This window comes from Diadema setosum, chromosome 11 (genome assembly GCF_964275005.1).
Source record: "Diadema setosum chromosome 11, eeDiaSeto1, whole genome shotgun sequence".
Lineage (NCBI taxonomy): Eukaryota > Metazoa > Echinodermata > Echinoidea > Diadematoida > Diadematidae > Diadema > Diadema setosum.
The window spans coordinates 15,309,360-15,326,516 of NC_092695.1; the positions used below are offsets into that span (position 1 = coordinate 15,309,360).

The window sequence follows — 17,157 nt, forward strand, 5'->3', positions numbered from 1 at the left end:
AACTCCTGGATCCGCCCCTGTGACGCGTTATGACATTTTCAGTACGTTTGGAAATTTCGACATTTTTGTGGTCGACGTCTTATGACATTTGTGGTTAATCCAATTTTGACATTTGCGGTTGGCGCAAACGCGGATCGAGAGGGGGCGTATCCCCCTCTGGTGCCCCCTCGCTATGTTTTGTTAACGCAACAGAAAAAAAATATATAAGAAAATGGGGTGGGGTCTCGCCAGCCTTTGATTTTGTAAAGGTGACCTCCCTTTATGGAATTCCTGGATCCGCCCCTGTAATGCAAGCAAGAGTTTTGATTTTTGTGGTTGACGCAATCATGGAACGAGAGGGGGCGCTTCCCCCTCTGGTGCCCCCTCACTATATTTTGTTAAAACAATAGAAATAAAAATAAGATAATCAAGCCTTTGATTTTTTAAAGGCGGCCATCCCCTTTACGGAATTCCTGGATCCACCCCTGTGACGCGTTATGACATTTGCAATTAGTTTGAAAATTTTAACAGACTATTATGTGGTCGACGTGTGATGACATTTATGGTTAATCTCCGATTTTGACATTTGCGGTTGACGCATCCCCCTTCAGTGCCTCCTCTCTTTGCTTCATCAAGACAACAGAAATAAAAAGAAGAAAATGGGGGAGGGAGTAGGGTCGCACCAGTCTTTGACTTTGTAAAGACGCCTCCCCTTTACGAAATTCCTGGATCCGCCCCTGTAATGAGAGCAATGAGTTTGGTCATTATGTGGTTGACGCAGCCTTTCACTTTGTAAAGAAGCCTCCCCTTTACAAAATTTCTGGATCCGCCCCTGTAATGCAAGTAATGAGCTTTTCCATATCTGGTTGAAGCAATGATGGATCGAGAGGTGGCGCATCCCCCTCTGGTGCACCCTCACTATAATTATTAGGTTAAAACAACAGAAACTAAAATAAGATATGGGGGGGGGGGAGTGTCTCGCCAGCCTTTGATCTTGTAAAGCCCCCCCCCCCCCTTACGGAATTCCTGGATCCACCCCTGTGACGCGTTATGACATTTGTGGTTGACGTGTTATGACATTTGTGGTTAATCCCCGATTTTGACTTGTGACTTGTGGTTGTCGCAATCGTGGATTGAGAGGGGGCGCATCCCCCTTTAGCGCCAATCTCTTTATTTGGTCAATACAACAGAAATAAAAAGAAGAAAATGGGGAGGGGAAGGTCACTCGAGCCTTTCACTTTGTAAAGAAGCCTCCCCTCTACAAAATTTCTGGATCCGCCCCTGTAATGCAAGTAATGAGCTTTTCCATATGTGGTTGAAGCAATGATGGATCGAGAGGGGGCGCTTTCCCCTCTCGTGCACACTCACTATATTAGGTTAAACCAACAAAAACAAAAATAAGAAAAGGGGAGTCGCGCCATGCTGCCTTTGATTTTGTACAGGCGCCCCCCCCCCCCACACTTTACGGAATTCCTGGATCCACCCCTGTGACGCGTTATGACATTTGTGGTTAATCCAATATTGATATTTGTGGTTGACGCAATCGCGGATTTAGAGGGGGCGCATTCTCCTTTAGTGCCCCCTCTCTTTATTTTTTAAACACAACAGAAATAAAGATAAGAAAATGGGGGTGGGGGGCGAAGGTCGCGCCAGCCTATTATTTTGTAAAGCCTCCCCTTTACGGAATTCCTGGATCCGCCCCTGTAATGCAAGCAATGAGTTTTGATATTTGTGGTTGACGCAATCATGGATCGAGAGGGGGCGCTTCCCCCTCTGGTTCCTCCTCACTATAGTATGTTAAAACAACAGAAATAAAGATAAGAAAATGGGGGGGGGGTCACGCCAGCCTTTATTTTTTTTTTTTTTAAGGCGCCCCTCCCCTTTACGGAATTCCTGGATCCACCCCTGTGACGCGTTATGACATTTGCAGTTAGTTTGAAAATTTTGACATCTGTGGTCGACGCGTTATGACATTAAATTGTGGTTAATCCCCGATTTTGACATTTGCGGTTGACGCAATCGCGGATTGAGAGGAGGCGCATCCCCCATTAGTGCCCAATCTCTTTATTTCGTCAACACAACAAAAATAAAAAGAAGAAAATAGGGGAGGGGAGAGGGTCGCGCAAGACTTTTACTTTGCAAAGACGCCTCCCCTTTACGAAATTCCTGGATCCGCCCCTGTAAATGCAAGCAATGAGTTTGGTCATTTGTGCTTGACGCAATGATGGATCAAGAGGGGGCGCATCCCCAGGGCCTCTGATGCCCCCTTTCTTTTCTTTTCTTTCTTTTTTTTTTGTTAAAACAACATAGATAAAAAGACAAATATGGGGGGGTGCGGTAGCCTTTAATTTTGTAAAGCCGCCTCCCCTTTACGAAATTCCTGGATCCGCCCCCGTAATGCAAGCAATGAGTTTTGATATTTGTGGTTGACGCAATGATGGGTCGAGAGGAGGCGCATCCCCCTCTGGTGCACCCTCACTGTAATATGATTAGGTTAAAACAACAGAAACAAAAATAAGAAAGGGGGGGGGGAGTGTCGCGCTGGCCTTTGATTTTGTAAAGCCGCCTCCCCTTTACGAAATTCCTGGATCCGCCCCTGTAATGCAAGCAATGAGTTCGGATATTTATGGTTGACGCAATCATGGATCGAGAGGGGGCGCTTCCCCCTCTGGTTCCCCCTCACTATAGTATGTTAAAACAACAGAAATAAAGATAAGAAAATGGGGGGGGGGGCGTCACGCCAGCCTTTATTTTCTTTAAGGCGACCCACCCCTTTACGGAATTCCTGGATCCACCCCGGCCTGTGACGCGTTATGACATTTGCAGTTAGTTTTAACATTTTGACATCTGTGGTCGACGCGTTATGACATTAAATTGTGGTTAATCCCCGATTTTGACATTTGCGTTGACGGAATCGCGGATTGAGAGGGGGCGCATCCCCCTTTAGTGTCCCCCTCTCTTTATTTTGTGAACACAACAGAAATAAGAATAAGAAAATGGGGGGGGGGCGAGGGTCGCGCCAGCCTTTGATCTTGTAAAGGCGCTTCCCCTTCATGGAATTCCTCGATCCGCCCTTGTGACGCGTCATGACATTTTGCAGAAAATTTGGAAATTTTGACATTTGTCGTCGACGTGTTATGACATTAGTGGTTAATCCGATTTTGACATTTGTCGTCGACGTGTTATGACATTTGCAGTAAAAATGGAAATTTTGACATTTGTCGTCGACGTGTTATGACATTAGTGGTTGTTTTGACATTTGTCGTCGACGTGTTATGACATTAGTGGTTGTTCTGACATTTGTCGTCGACGCGTTATGACATTATTGGTTGTTTTGACATTTGTCGTCGACGTGTTATGACATTAGTGGTTGTTTTGACATTAGTGGGCGATTTTGACATTAGTGGGCTCTACAACCCCCTAAGTACTGATTTTATCATAGTACGAACTAACGCCGCATTTTGATATATATAATATTTCTTGCGCTTCTGCATTGCTTATAGTATAGCATACACTTATGACAGAAAGATGAGTTTCCTGTCTTTCCGTCATTGTCGCTCCGTTGTTAACAAATTTTTTTGTTACCTTTTGTTTTTTTCAAAAGTTGGGATTTTTGGCTTAATATAAGGCGAAATAATGAAAATAACACTTTTATACATGGATGCACGCGCGTCGTTTCTTCGTTAAAACATAGATCGTTTGACCACTCTATTCATTCTTTATAAACAATACATGAAGGTAGTTGATCACAATGACAAGCCAACTATATCTTATTGTTTGAACAATCTCCTCTCTTTGAGTGCATTTTACTGGTCTAATTGATATAGTTCTTCTAATTTACTGGTATAACTGCGCATTTTAGATCAATTTTGTGATTTTAGTGTAAGACTTACAAAATGCATGGACCTCCTAAGTACTGATTTTATCATAGTACGAACTAACGCCGCATTTTAATATATATATATTTCTCGCGCTTTTGCATTGCTTATACTGCAGCGTACACTTATGAAAGAAAGATGAGTTTCCTGTCTCTCAGTCATTGTCGCTCCGTTGTCAACAAATTCTGTGTTACCTTTTCTTTTTTTTTTCAAAAATCTCAGATAGTTAGCCTAGCATAAGTCAAAATAATGAGCAATACACTTCTATACATGGACGCCCGTTCATCGTTTCTAAGGTAAGCTATATAACATTTGGCCACCTTACATTCATTCTTTGTAAGGAATACATAAAGATAGTTCATCACAATTACAAGTCAACTTATCTTATTGTGTGAACGTTCTCCTCTCTTTGAGTGCGTTTTATTGGTCTAATTGACAGAGTTCTTTGAATTTACTGGTATAACAGCGCATTTTAGATCAATCTTGTGTTTTTAGTGTTATACTTATACATGGACCCTCTAAATTCTGATTTTATCATAGTACGACCTAACGCCACATTTTAATATATATATATATTTCTCGCTCTTCGGCATTGCTCTTCGGTATAGCGTACACTTATGAAAGAAAGATGAGTTTCCTGTCTCTCAGTCATTGTAGCTCCGTTGTCAACACATTCTGTGTTACCTTTTCTTTTTTTCGAAAGTTGGGATTTTTGGCCTAGCATAAGGCGAAATAATGAGCAAAACACTTCTATACATGGATGCACGCGCATCGTTTCTTGGATAAAACATAGATCGTTTGACCACCCTACTCTAATTCTTTATAAGGAATACGCGAAGGACGTTGATCACAATCACAAGTCAACTATATCTTATTCTTTGAACAATCTCCTCTCTTTGAGTGCGTTTTATTGGTCTAATTGACAGAGTTCTTCTAATTTACTGGTATAACAGCGCATTTTAGATCAATTTTGTGTTTTTAATGTTACACTATGGACCCCCTAAGTACTGATTTTATCACAGTACGAACTAACGCCGCATTTTAATATATATAGTATTTCTTGCGCCTCTGCATTGCTTATGGTATACTCTCTTAATTTCTAGGACTTAAATTTTAAATCTTTCTTACGACTTAAAATATTTTAAGTCTTTAAGACTTATTTTAGGTGGCTTCGATTAAAAGTTGAGTGTCGAAGCTGTTCGCAATCTAAATCTAACAAGGACTTAAACTTTCAGCCAATCAGATGACTTGTAAATGACGTCATGCGCTATCTTGAACCGCCTAAAACCGGAATTGGCGCTGGCCGTCACTTTGCTTCATGCGATGCTAGATAGCGTAGTCATACACACACATTCAGTGCACAATATGTGTATGTACTTGTACCTACCATGTTTGCAAACGCTATTGACTCGAACAGTTGAGTTGGTCTTGAAGGCAGAAGTCATGCAGGCCGGAGTTTTTTGAGGGCATGATCTGACGGAAGCTTGACCAAGTTGCTTAAAGGTGAGCATATTACTGTATGAATGCTTAAGAATGTGTTTGATAACTCTGGGACTCAGTAACCAAAGATAAAAGATGTTAAGATGTGCACTAACCGCCCTACATTTTTGGCGAGTTTGAGCCTTGCCGCTGTATACAGCGCTGTCCATCCCTGAAGCGCCAGTGCTAACGTTAGCTGTTCATGGCTAATTAGTAATGTGTCTATCCAAACATTGTAACAAGTTACATGAAGGCTAACGTTATACTAGTATTGTGGGGGCTCTATTTCGGTGAAACTGCAAGTACAAGTGTAATAATACAGGGACTCTTATAAAGCGCCCATTCTACCTAATGATTTACGATGTTGGTGTCTTGACTGAAAGGTGAAGCTATGGGCATAACAGGCTACTGTAGCGTAGGCCTAACTGTCGTCTAACACTGAGTAACAGTAACAAGTTAGTGTCAGTTCACCCCTTCCTACACTCTTGTAAGGTTTAATTTATCAATTTCTACGTAGAAAGGCACAGTTCTAGGCCTTATCATGCCCTATGCTGTGATAAAATGTAGGGCATATGCTGTTAGATGGGTTTTATTTTTAACGTTGTGTTTAGGCCACCAATAGTACGAAGACCCTATATGGGCGCTACAATAGAACTGCGACCAGCCCAAACACGAAGCCCCCTGTGTGATGAGCGCCCCAGGGTTTAGGGCGCCAATGTTGCAATGCCAGTGCAGTGGCGTCAAGCTCTGAACTTTAAAAACTTCTATCGCATGGGCCATATTGGCTGACATCACCAATTTCTATTGACACCCATATTATAATAGGGGGTCTACAATTAATAAACAGTTTCTGTTCCACTGCATGACTAGGTCTACTGAGTCTGATGTCACAATGAACTATTACCTTTGGCGTGTGCACTCAACACTCTTACTATCAAGCGTGCATCATGTCACTCATTTTACTGGAATAATCAACTTCAATGCTACTTGCACTCGGCTGCGTACATGTGTATGTAATGTGAATGTGCTACTGATTTGCATTCCATGAAAATACTTCTACTATTATTACTACCACTCAGTAGTAGGCCTGGACACCTAGGCCTTATGGTTGCCATTTCTGCACTGAATTCAAGACTCTTTCTTGAACTAGTAAGTCTGTTAGTGTTATTGTTGAAGGCGTTGTATGAAACAAATAATGTATGGAATTAACTCGTGCAATGGAACAAGATTTCGCACCTGGATAAAGGTAATCTACTCCAGTCTTTCTCTTTGTAGCATAATCAATGTGGTGATCTGTGTTTGAGTAGAAGGATCTAGACTTAAAAATTCTACAGATCTACACTTCTGGCTGAGATGTATGCATTAAGCATCACATACACCAGTGAGAGAATGTAGTGAAGTTTTACAATATATGAGGCCTTTTTTTATTTTTTACCTTTAATATTTTTTAAGATAAAGGGAATGCAAATTACCTGTTATTTGTATAATTTGTACTCCAAGGAGTACTCTGTCAGGACTATCCCTTCTTGGTGTTTAGATATGCAAGACATCCCTGGTATTTCTAAAAATTGATTTTAACGATAACATCTGAAACAAAAATCAGAGATATCGGTCTCATTTTTTCCTCCATCATGAAATACAACCCTCGAGACCAATAAGAAATAATTAATTACATAAAAATCTAGAAGTGTGGCTATGATGGCCGTTTATACCCCGAAGCATATTTGTTTTCTTCCTTTTTTTTGTCAAGCGTTTCTGTTTTTCATTTTCCACTTCCTTATCACTGATATTTCACAGTTTTTGTGTTTATTATCAGATCAATGCGGACTTTGCCCAGTTGTACCGAGAAAAGTGCAGGAGATGGTGAACAGATGGGGGCCATTTTATGTCAATAGAATCTTGCACTTGCCAAGCGAAACCACCCTTAGTTGCAAGACATCGTAAGAAGATGTGAAGACATGGATGGAGACAGTAAGTCCTTCCGCCAATCCTCATAGATCTTGTGGCATTGATTATAATTACTGGAACAATTTCTGTCCAAAGTGTAAGAGTAAAACTTACTCATTTGTTTATGCTTCATTGCTATTACACATTTCAGGAAAGTGAATGTGCACGAGTTTGCTCTTCATAGACTGATATTGATAATAAGTAGAAAACTGAATGTTAGGGATTGTCAGAGCTGATACAATACGTCATATCTAATATGTTAAAGAGAATGGGTGAAATACTTAAAGTTGAAAAAAAAATTGTATTGTGTTCCATTCTATAGGAATTTTGTGGAATGTCACTACTTGCAGCGATGCTTCACAGACCCAACATCCCCATGTAGAAGAAAGGGAGAGGACCTCTCATGCTCCCGAGGGATGCCCAGCAGTACCTGGTGCAGAATGACTATGTGCCTGTAAGTACAGTATATGCTTAATGTTTATAGACTTGAAATCAGTTCATGATCAAATCACTGAGCTTCCAATTTTGAGAATTATCAATATGCATGTTTCATTGGGCTTTTAAGTACCAGCTCATGTTAAGAGAAGAATATTTGAGCTTCTTATCTTACAAAGCAAGACTCGTGTAGAATCTGCATGTACTCAGTAACAGGTGGAATTTAAAAATCTGAATTTCTCATGCTGTCGTGAGAAATGCAAAGTTTTCTTCTCTGATATATCAGTGTTTTTGAAGCGATTCTTCTCAAGCAAACTTTAGAACATTCAGCAATGAGTATTGTGAAGGGGTATCTACCGTGTTTTGACAGTTTTCTTTTAAATTCATTAAATTACGGATTAAAAATGCATGCTGACTTCTATTGATTTGTACATATGTACATCAAATATCTTATGAGTCTGGAACATGTAAATATCAAGTAGGCCCCACCCCGATGATGGCAAAAAGTAATCTGATTTCTGGGAATTTTTTTCAAGGCTTTGAGGTTTACCAGATCAGTGAGACAAAATGTTTTAAAATAATATGTTCCGAAATATATCAGAAATATTTACTTGTACATCACAAACTAAAAGTTATGTGATGAATATGTTATTAGTACATTGTATTTAAGATCAATATGTAAAATTATATTCTAATATTTTTTTCCCTCCAGAGTGCCCTCTCACTGAGAACTTAACTTCCCTCTATGTGATGCAAAGTTTATTTGATAATAATTGCAGCCTTTGTCATTTGCTCAAACGATTCAAGTGAAATTTAGTTCGAAATATCAGTACTGCTATACATGTTTAATCTCTTTTCAGGTAGGAACCAATGTTCATGGCATTGCTGATGCAGAGACTCCAACCCCAGCCCCAAGCATCTTCTGATCTGGAGATTCTCCCACCTGAAAGCCCTAACAAACGGGAAACGCCAAGTTGATCCGCGCGAAACGTATACATCACGAGCGAGAAGCGCAAAGTTCAGTGATGCTAAAGATGCCACCTTCAGCCAGCCCTGCTTAGTCAGATAAGGGAGTGACTAGACGTACATCCAGTATTTTCTCATCCTGGACAAGACCATACTAAGTCCAGGCTGGAGATGACCGGAAGCAAGAATTTGACAGACTCTTTAAAGCCCACTGTGTCTTCATCGTCAAATATGCTTGGGTGCTTGAAGCATTCTTTGATTTTGTGGCGGCATATTCATGTACTGCTACAATCCCGAGTGAGGGCTTCGTTCTGGGCATTAGCCACGAACTTCAAAAACACGTCAGTGTATGATGCTAGTAAGATTTTCCGACATTGTGCCACAAACCCATGCACACAAGAAGCATATCTGACTTGCCCTGATGTGCAGCAAAGTTTTCTTAATTTTCGGTGAATTCTTAAATCAAAGTAACACAGGTAAAATGCTGCAATGTTTCCTTTGAAGATACTATCATGCATAAGGTTTGACTCATGGATATTGAGTTATGTTATGTGTGCCTCACTTTTCCATTTATATTGAGCTACAAATCCATGCACACAAGAAGCATGTCTGTCATTCCCTGGTTGTAGTAAAGTTTCCTTGTAATTTTTTTTTGTGTGCATTTTTAAATGAAAATAACACAATAAGGAAAGTTAATGCCGCAATGTTTCCTTTAGAGGTGCTATCATGTATGTGTGTGCCTCACTTTTGCATTTGCATTGCTACGTGAACATTTAAACAATATTTCAAGTTTTTATACATGTCCAGTTTCAATTTATTTATTGTTCATCTTTGGCTTGTTTTCTGTATATTATGTCTGGTTGATGATGAAAAAAAAAAAAGTAATGCCAGATCCGCATTGATTTAAATTGAAAGAAGAAAGTTTAAGTTCCCCTGAACAATTTTGTAATTATTCAACGATTACCTAATTTTCATCACTCCCACAGTGTTGTTGAGCCATTGTCCATCACATTTATTGAGCGCTGATTTGTTGCTATTTTCATTATGACATTGTGGCTAAACACTTTAATATGAAACTCTCTATTTATAAAGAAATAAACTTTGGTTTTCCAGCCAAAGTATGTGCTTGAACCCACGAGGAAGGATAGATTCAGCGCAGATGGGCACCTTAAACAAATTTAGAGCATTTGACTTGAAATTTGGCACACATGACCACTATGGTATATAGATATGGAAACAATGTGGTGAGCAATGCGTTGCCATGGTAACAGCTTTTTTTAAACCAAAAAACATACAAAAATATTGTGGATTCAGCTAACTTCCTTTAGTCTTCGAGCATTTAGCTAGAAATTTGGCACAAAAGACCACTGTGGTATGTAGATGTGTAAACGTATTCTTTCGTAAGTGTCGATCAATGTGTTGCCATGGTAACGGCATATTTTGAATGAAAATCATACAAAAATATTGTGGATTCAGTTAACTGCCTCACTCTTTGAGTAATTGGCTTGACATTTGGCACATGCAACAACTTTAGCATATAGATGTGCAAACTTAATCTTTCATCAACGGTGAACAATGCGTTGCCATGGTAACAGCATCTTTTCACTAAAATGCATACAAAGATATTGTGGATTCATGTAACAACCTCAGTCTTTGAGCATTTAGCTTGAAATTTGGCACACCTGACCACTATGGTACATACATGTGCAAACTTAACCTTTCGTCATTGTTGATCATTGTGTTGCCATGGTAACAACATAGTTTGAATGAAAATCAAAAAAAAATATTTTGGATTCAGGTAACTCCCTCAGTCTTTGAGCATTTGGCTTGAAATTTGGCAAATGCAACCATTGTAGTTCAGAAATATGCAAACTTCATATTTCATCATTAAACAATCTGTTGCCATGGTAACGGTACATTTTCCATGAAAATCATACAAACATTTCGATTCTCCTGTCTCTGTTTAGAGCATTTTGGCTTCAAATTTGGCACATGTTACCTCTACATTACCTAGATGTGCAAAAAATCTTTTGTCAGTGTGGAAAATGTGTTGCCATGGTAACAGTATATTTTGCATGAAAATGATACACTAATGTGAATTCAACTAAACCCCTCACCCTTTTAGCATTTAGCTTGAAATTTGGCACATATGACGGCTATGATATAGGGCCTATAGTTGTGCAAACTTCATTTTTTTCTTAATGTCCAACATTGTGTTGCCATGGTTACACAATTTTTAGTAAAAACCATAGAAATCGTCAGTTTATCTATCTTGCTCACTCAGTTTTTGAGCAATTGATTTGAGAGGTGGAACAGTGCATTGCCATGGTATTTTTTTTCTTTATTAAAAAGTAAGAAAAAATAATCCTGGTTGAGCTAATTTCCTCAATTGTGGGTGGGGGTATATTAATCACAATGAGTGATAATTCTAGTTAAAAATTCAGATTGCATCACTTCAACATAGTGCTTTGTTACGAGATATGACATCAAAGTAATATATTAAGAAACTAGTGGTCCATCTCACTTGAACAGTCTCTTGAGATGGTTCCCTGTCATCAGTTGAGATTGATTCTTAAATATCAATAGATTAAAGGGACTGTACAGTACTGGTTGAGGTAGGGTTTCATGTTTTGAACATTCCTAAGTGAGATAATGAAAAGCCTCTTATGAAATATGAAAGAGCATGTAATTTTAAGAAGGATTCAATGTTTATTTGATGAAAATTGGTTTTCAAATGGCTGAGATATCCAAAAAAGTGCTAATAATAAAAGGCGACATGCCCCAACTTTATTAGTATCTCTTTGTTTCACTTTGTTTTTGGATATCTCAGCCATTTCAAAACCGATTTTTATCGAATAAACTTTTGATACCCTTTAGAACTGCATGCTCCTTGACATCTCATAGAGTGGTTTCTGAATATCTCACAAAATGTTAAAAGCTAAATCTTCACCTCGACCAGAACTGTACACACCCTTTAAGCAGGAATTTGTATATTCTTTTGTCAAACATTTTGTCTACCAAAATGCAGTATGGAAATGTACTTATGTAAATCCATTTCAGACAATCGATATTCAAGGAATTTTAGAAGTAAGTTTAGAATGTTAACTGTTATTCGAGCTTCTTAATGTTTTAAGGTGAATTTACTTCAGAGTTTATATAGATCTTGCTCCCTACTGTTATATGTAATACAGTTTGGATTCAATTGTAAATTTTCCCTACGGAATAGTGGAAAAATTAGGGAAGTCTGGTAAGAAATAAGGAAATGTAACACGTTTTCAGAAAAAAAATTCTTGACTAGTCCGTATGAATATGCAAATACATGCAGGTGAAAAGTGTAAAAATTTTGAAGGAATGACATCATCAATTCCCTCATTTGGACGTTCATAAAGACTGGACAAGATCTGTTTTCTGGAAATGTGTGAAATTGAAAAGAGGCATATCTTCCTTATTTCGTAGCTGATTTTCATAGTCTTTACACCATTCTGTGTAGGGAAATTTCTTCTCTTTTCTAATTTGATTACACTAATTTTAGCCTTTACTTCCCTCTTGATTAAATTTATACTATGCATCATTCCAAAAAATCAAATAGTTCTTTAAATTGCATGCATGGGACGTACAAAGCGTGTAAATCTAAACGTCAACTTAATGGAGGCTGTATTGTTTATTACACAGCATCATTTCTAAAATTTAAGTTATTAGAATTCATATATAATCTTACATTTGTTCATAGTTTCCATCTTACGACTTAACGATGCTCACCAGGGAAAGAAATACATAAAATGAAAGTGAATCAAGTCGTATGGAGTCATCTTGCAAGATTTAAAAAAAAAGTGAAAAAAGTAATCTATTTGGCAATGAAGGTTCCAGTCGTCTAGTAACTTGTTTACAGAACACAGTGAAAGAAGCATCAGTAACATGAATGTGAAGATGTGACCATCTGAGACTATTGCAAAATATGCTCTGTTTTCATCATGTCGTATTTCATTTTTTCTGGAGCCTACATGTGTATGACAATCATCTCTATATTTTGTAACTTATCGATGTTTGTGAAAAATGCATCAGTTTGATTTTGTTAAAATAAATAGACCTTTACATGTGAAGAAAGTGCATCAATTGGCTGTCATTTTCAGTAGTCTGAGTTTAAATCCATGATGGATTTATTTGAAATAAATCCAAGGAAGGCTTAAAATAAGTCTTTTATCGTTTAAATCCAAGCTGGATTTATTCTAAAAACAAGTCTAAGAAAGATTTAAATGTAATCTAATAAGACTTAAAAAATAAATCCTATAGACTTGAAATTTAAGTCGAACATAGACTTAATTTTTTAAATCCTAGCTAAGACTTACTTTTAAGTCCTAAGGTTTTGTCCGTATCTACAGTCCGCTAGGACTTAAAGAAATAAATCCTTAGGACTTAAAAATAAATCCTAGAAATTAAGAGAGTAGCGTACACTTATGACAGAAAGATGAGTTTCCTGTCCTTCAGTCATTGTCGCTCCGTTGTCAACAAATTTTTTGTTACCTTTTGTTTTTTTCAAAAGTTGGGATTTTTGGTTTAGTATAAGGCAAAATAATGAAAATGACAATTCTATACATGGATGCACGTGCGTCGTTTTTTGGTTAAAACAAATCTCACTTGACCACCTTATATTTATTCTTTATACGGAATACATAAAGGTAGTTGATCACAATCACAAGTCAACTATATCTTATTGTTTGAACGTTCTCCTCTCTTTGAGAGCGTTTTATTGCTCTAATTGACACAGTTCTTCTAATTTACTGGTATAACTGCGCATTTTAGATCACTTATGAGTTTTTATTGTTAGACTTATATATGGACGCCCTAAATACTGATTTTATCATAGTACGCCGTACCGCCGCACTTTAACATCTATATATTTTTCGCGTTTCTGAATTCCTTATTTAGTGTACACTTATGAGAGAAAGATGAGTTTCCTTTCTCTCAGGCTTTGTCGCTCCGTTATCATCAAATCCTGTGTTACCTTTTCTTTCTTTTGTAAAAAAATCTCAAATATTTAGCCTAGGATAAGGAGAAATCATGAACAATACACTTCTATACATGCACGCTCGTTCGTCGTTTCTAAGGTAAGGTATATAACATTTGGCCACCTAACATTCATTCTTTATAAGGAATACATGAAGGTAGTTGTTCACAATGACAAGTCAACTATATTTATCGTTTGAATGTTCTCTTCTCTTTGAGTTCGTTTTATTGGTCTAATTGAAACAGTTCGTCTAAATGTCTGGTATAACAGGGCATTTTAGATCAGTTTTGTGTTTTTAGTGCTAGACTTATATAATAATGGACGCCCTTAGTACTGATTTTATCATAGTACGCCCTAACGCCGCATTTTAACTTATTTATATTTTCGCGCTTCTGCATTGCTTATAGTATAGCGTACACTTATGAGAGATAGATGAGTTTCCTGTCTCTCAGTCATTATGGCTCCGTTCTCAACAAATTCTGTATTACCTTTTCTTTTTTTCAAAAGTCGGGCTATTTCGCGTAGCATAAGGCCAAATGATAAGCATAACACTTCTATACATGGATGCACGTTCGTCATTTGTTGGTTAATGGATGCACGTTCGTCATTTGTTGGTTAAAACAAAGCTTATTTGACCACCTTTCATATAACGTAGAGAGCGCCCTGCGTGGTTGCCTCTTTTCTGTGCTCTCAGTTGTTTATGATTTTTGTGTTGTTCTGTGATATTATTTTTGTGTCACTGTGCCAACTGTATTGTATGTGCTTTGTGAATTTCCTGGACCATTTTTGTGTTAAGTAATTCGAGGATTTGGCTGAAAATCGGCAAACTGGATTTGGAGGTTGATATCGTTTGCACGGGAGCCACACCACAGCCGTCATATTCAGGTATGTGTTTATGCGCTCATGCGAGCCTAGAGCTGTTAAGCGCGTAGAAGTCATACGCGCTAATGTGTTCATGCGCTCAACTGTTGTACTTGAATGAGCTGTAGTTTTTTTAAATTTGTATGTACGTTTTGCACAATGCAGTGATGATAATGACCAGGGCCGGTATTCCATAAACTAGATAAGCATGCTTAAGTCAGAAAATCTAAGCAATTTTGCTTATTTTCTGGCTAAGATAAAATTCTTAGCTTAAGTTCGTATTCCATAAAATTTGGCTAAGAATTTGTCTTAGCATTTTGCTAAGAATTTTGCTAAGAATTTTGTCTTAGCTAAGACAGATTTCGGCTTGCTGGCTAAGCATATTTTCTTAAAAATGTGCCGTCGGTATTCCAAAACGACATTTGTCTAAGAAATTTACCCTAAATCTAAGACAGCTATTGAGCTGTCTTAACTTGGGTTCCAGTAAGAAAAAATTATGGGTGTAGCATAACAATGTAGAAAAGATGGCGGCTTTAGCTCATGATTTTTCATCTTTTTGCTAAATAAAGAAGTTCATCAGTAATCAGTAATGTAAATGAAATGAGTTCAGGGTTTGACGAAGCGTCTCGTTTGCGTCTCGTGGGAACTTGCACAGTAACAATACGGTAGAAACTCGGTGGGCCATGGCCACGGGGAATCGGGGGGGGGGGGGTATGTGTTGCGCGTATACTACGCGTGCCCTCGACCTCCTTCTCAGCGCGCATTAGCGGCGGAGTGGAGCGCGCAGCTAGAGGAACGCACATGTATAGCCGCCCGGATATAAAGTCTACGTTTATGCCACAACCCACTACATTACGTAGACGTATGCCCTAGCTTGCTTATACACGTGCGGCTATCACAGTTTGTGTATCGAGACAGTTTAGGCGAGTACTGTCACAAAGCGTCCTCTCCGGCTCCGTGACTGTACGTTATACCGGATCGGTGAGTACGGACTAATTATCTGGGCCTAGTAACTACGTTAGGGTGTAAACATAAGTACTCGCTTTGATTTTGATTCTCGTGATTTCATGATGTTTCTTTTTTCACTCGGTGTCGTACTTGAAATGTGGTGTGATGTGATTGCGGTGTGAGTCTCACTTATAAGGCCGTAACTTTGGCCGAAAAGATCCAAAACGACACGTAACTGTTAGGTCTATGTTGCCTACTACTAAATAAGTAGGCCGTTTCCGTTTACTGACATTCTAGACACTGTGAGACCTAGAGTAATATGGAGACGTTGCTCCTATATAAAAAAAAAAAGCCTCTGAAAAAGTGTGCATTAGGCCTAGGTATCTTCTTCCATGGGTGGCTAGGTAGTTGCGATTGTTGCTTAAACACGTAAAATACATAGACTTTCACCGCGGGGCAGCTGTTCGCGAACAGTGATGACATGAATAATATCTTGCTTATGTCAAATGACGTCATCAGAATGTAAGATTTTTGCTTAGCCAAATCGCCCGACTTAAGAAAAATGCCTTACAGTTTATGGAATACCGTTAGGGCGATTTTCTTAGCTAAGCAAAAATCTAAGACATATTGCTTACACTTAAGCAATTTGTCTTAGAAGTTTATGGAATACCGGCCCAGTATAATGGAACGAAGGAGGAATAATTATGTTTGTTGTGAGTCTCATACTGACTCTTTTGCCATGTATGTATTGTTGTACAGCCACATGCGCTTTTAGTAGGTCTATACTACCAACTGTGAAGAATGATATGAACATGTCTAGTACCGGTATCAGAGTAAAAGGCTATTCAAAAGCATGCATTTTGTATTATAAGAATGCAAGCTCTACTTTTCACATGTCACTGCTTACCAGTGGAGATGTTGAAATCAACCCAGGTCCGTCATTTAGTGTGTCAGCTACTAAAGATCATGCTGTTGATAACAGCTGTTGATAACGATACAAGACGTGCATATAGTATTTCGGACCTTTTACTGCTGAACCCTTACAACCTCAACCACTCAACCTTCTTGTAAGTGCCTTAGGATTAATGAAGTGACATGGCAACGAATAACAGCACTACAGATTAACAGAGTGAAAAAGACTCGCAGAAGTAAAAGAGTAGTATGACAAAATAGGGATCAAACTGTGAAGTTGTTACACGAAAGAAAATTTGTGAATTCTGATATTTCATGTATGAATTTGAAATTTGCTATGTTAAATGCCAGATCGCTGAAGAACAAAACCGCTGAGTTTGTAGATTATGTTCTTGATCATGAATTAGACATTGTTGCTATTTGTGAAACATGGCTTACGCCTAATGATGCTGCTCCGATTGGTCAATTGACACCACATGGTTTCACATTTAAGCACATTCCCAGGGTTGGCAAATGAGGAGGAATAGCTGTGTTGTTTAAAAGTCATTTAGATGTCAGAATTGTAGATTCCCCAAATGTTGCAACATTTGAAATGATTCAGATGACTCTGAATTATATGCAGAAATCGTTGCATTTCATCAATGTATATCGTCCACCCAGTTCAGTACACTTTCAGATTTTCTTGGATGAGTTTTCTAATGTTCTCGATAGACAGCTTCTCTGCTCGTCTGACTTGTTGATTGCAGG

General features: G+C 38.4%; 1 long non-coding RNA gene across 2 annotated transcripts; it reads left to right on the top strand.

The window, feature by feature from the left end:
• The first annotated feature begins 5,258 nt into the window (after positions 1-5,258).
• Positions 5,259-8,993, top strand: LOC140234971 (uncharacterized). Of its 2 annotated transcripts, XR_011901663.1 has the most exons (4): positions 5,259-5,360; positions 7,153-7,307; positions 7,606-7,737; positions 8,579-8,993. It is a non-coding gene; the product is annotated as an uncharacterized lncRNA (long non-coding RNA). The 2 variants fall into 2 exon arrangements; XR_011901662.1 differs by lacking the exon at positions 5,259-5,360 and having other exon boundaries at positions 6,263-7,307.
• The last annotated feature ends 8,164 nt before the right edge of the window (positions 8,994-17,157 follow it).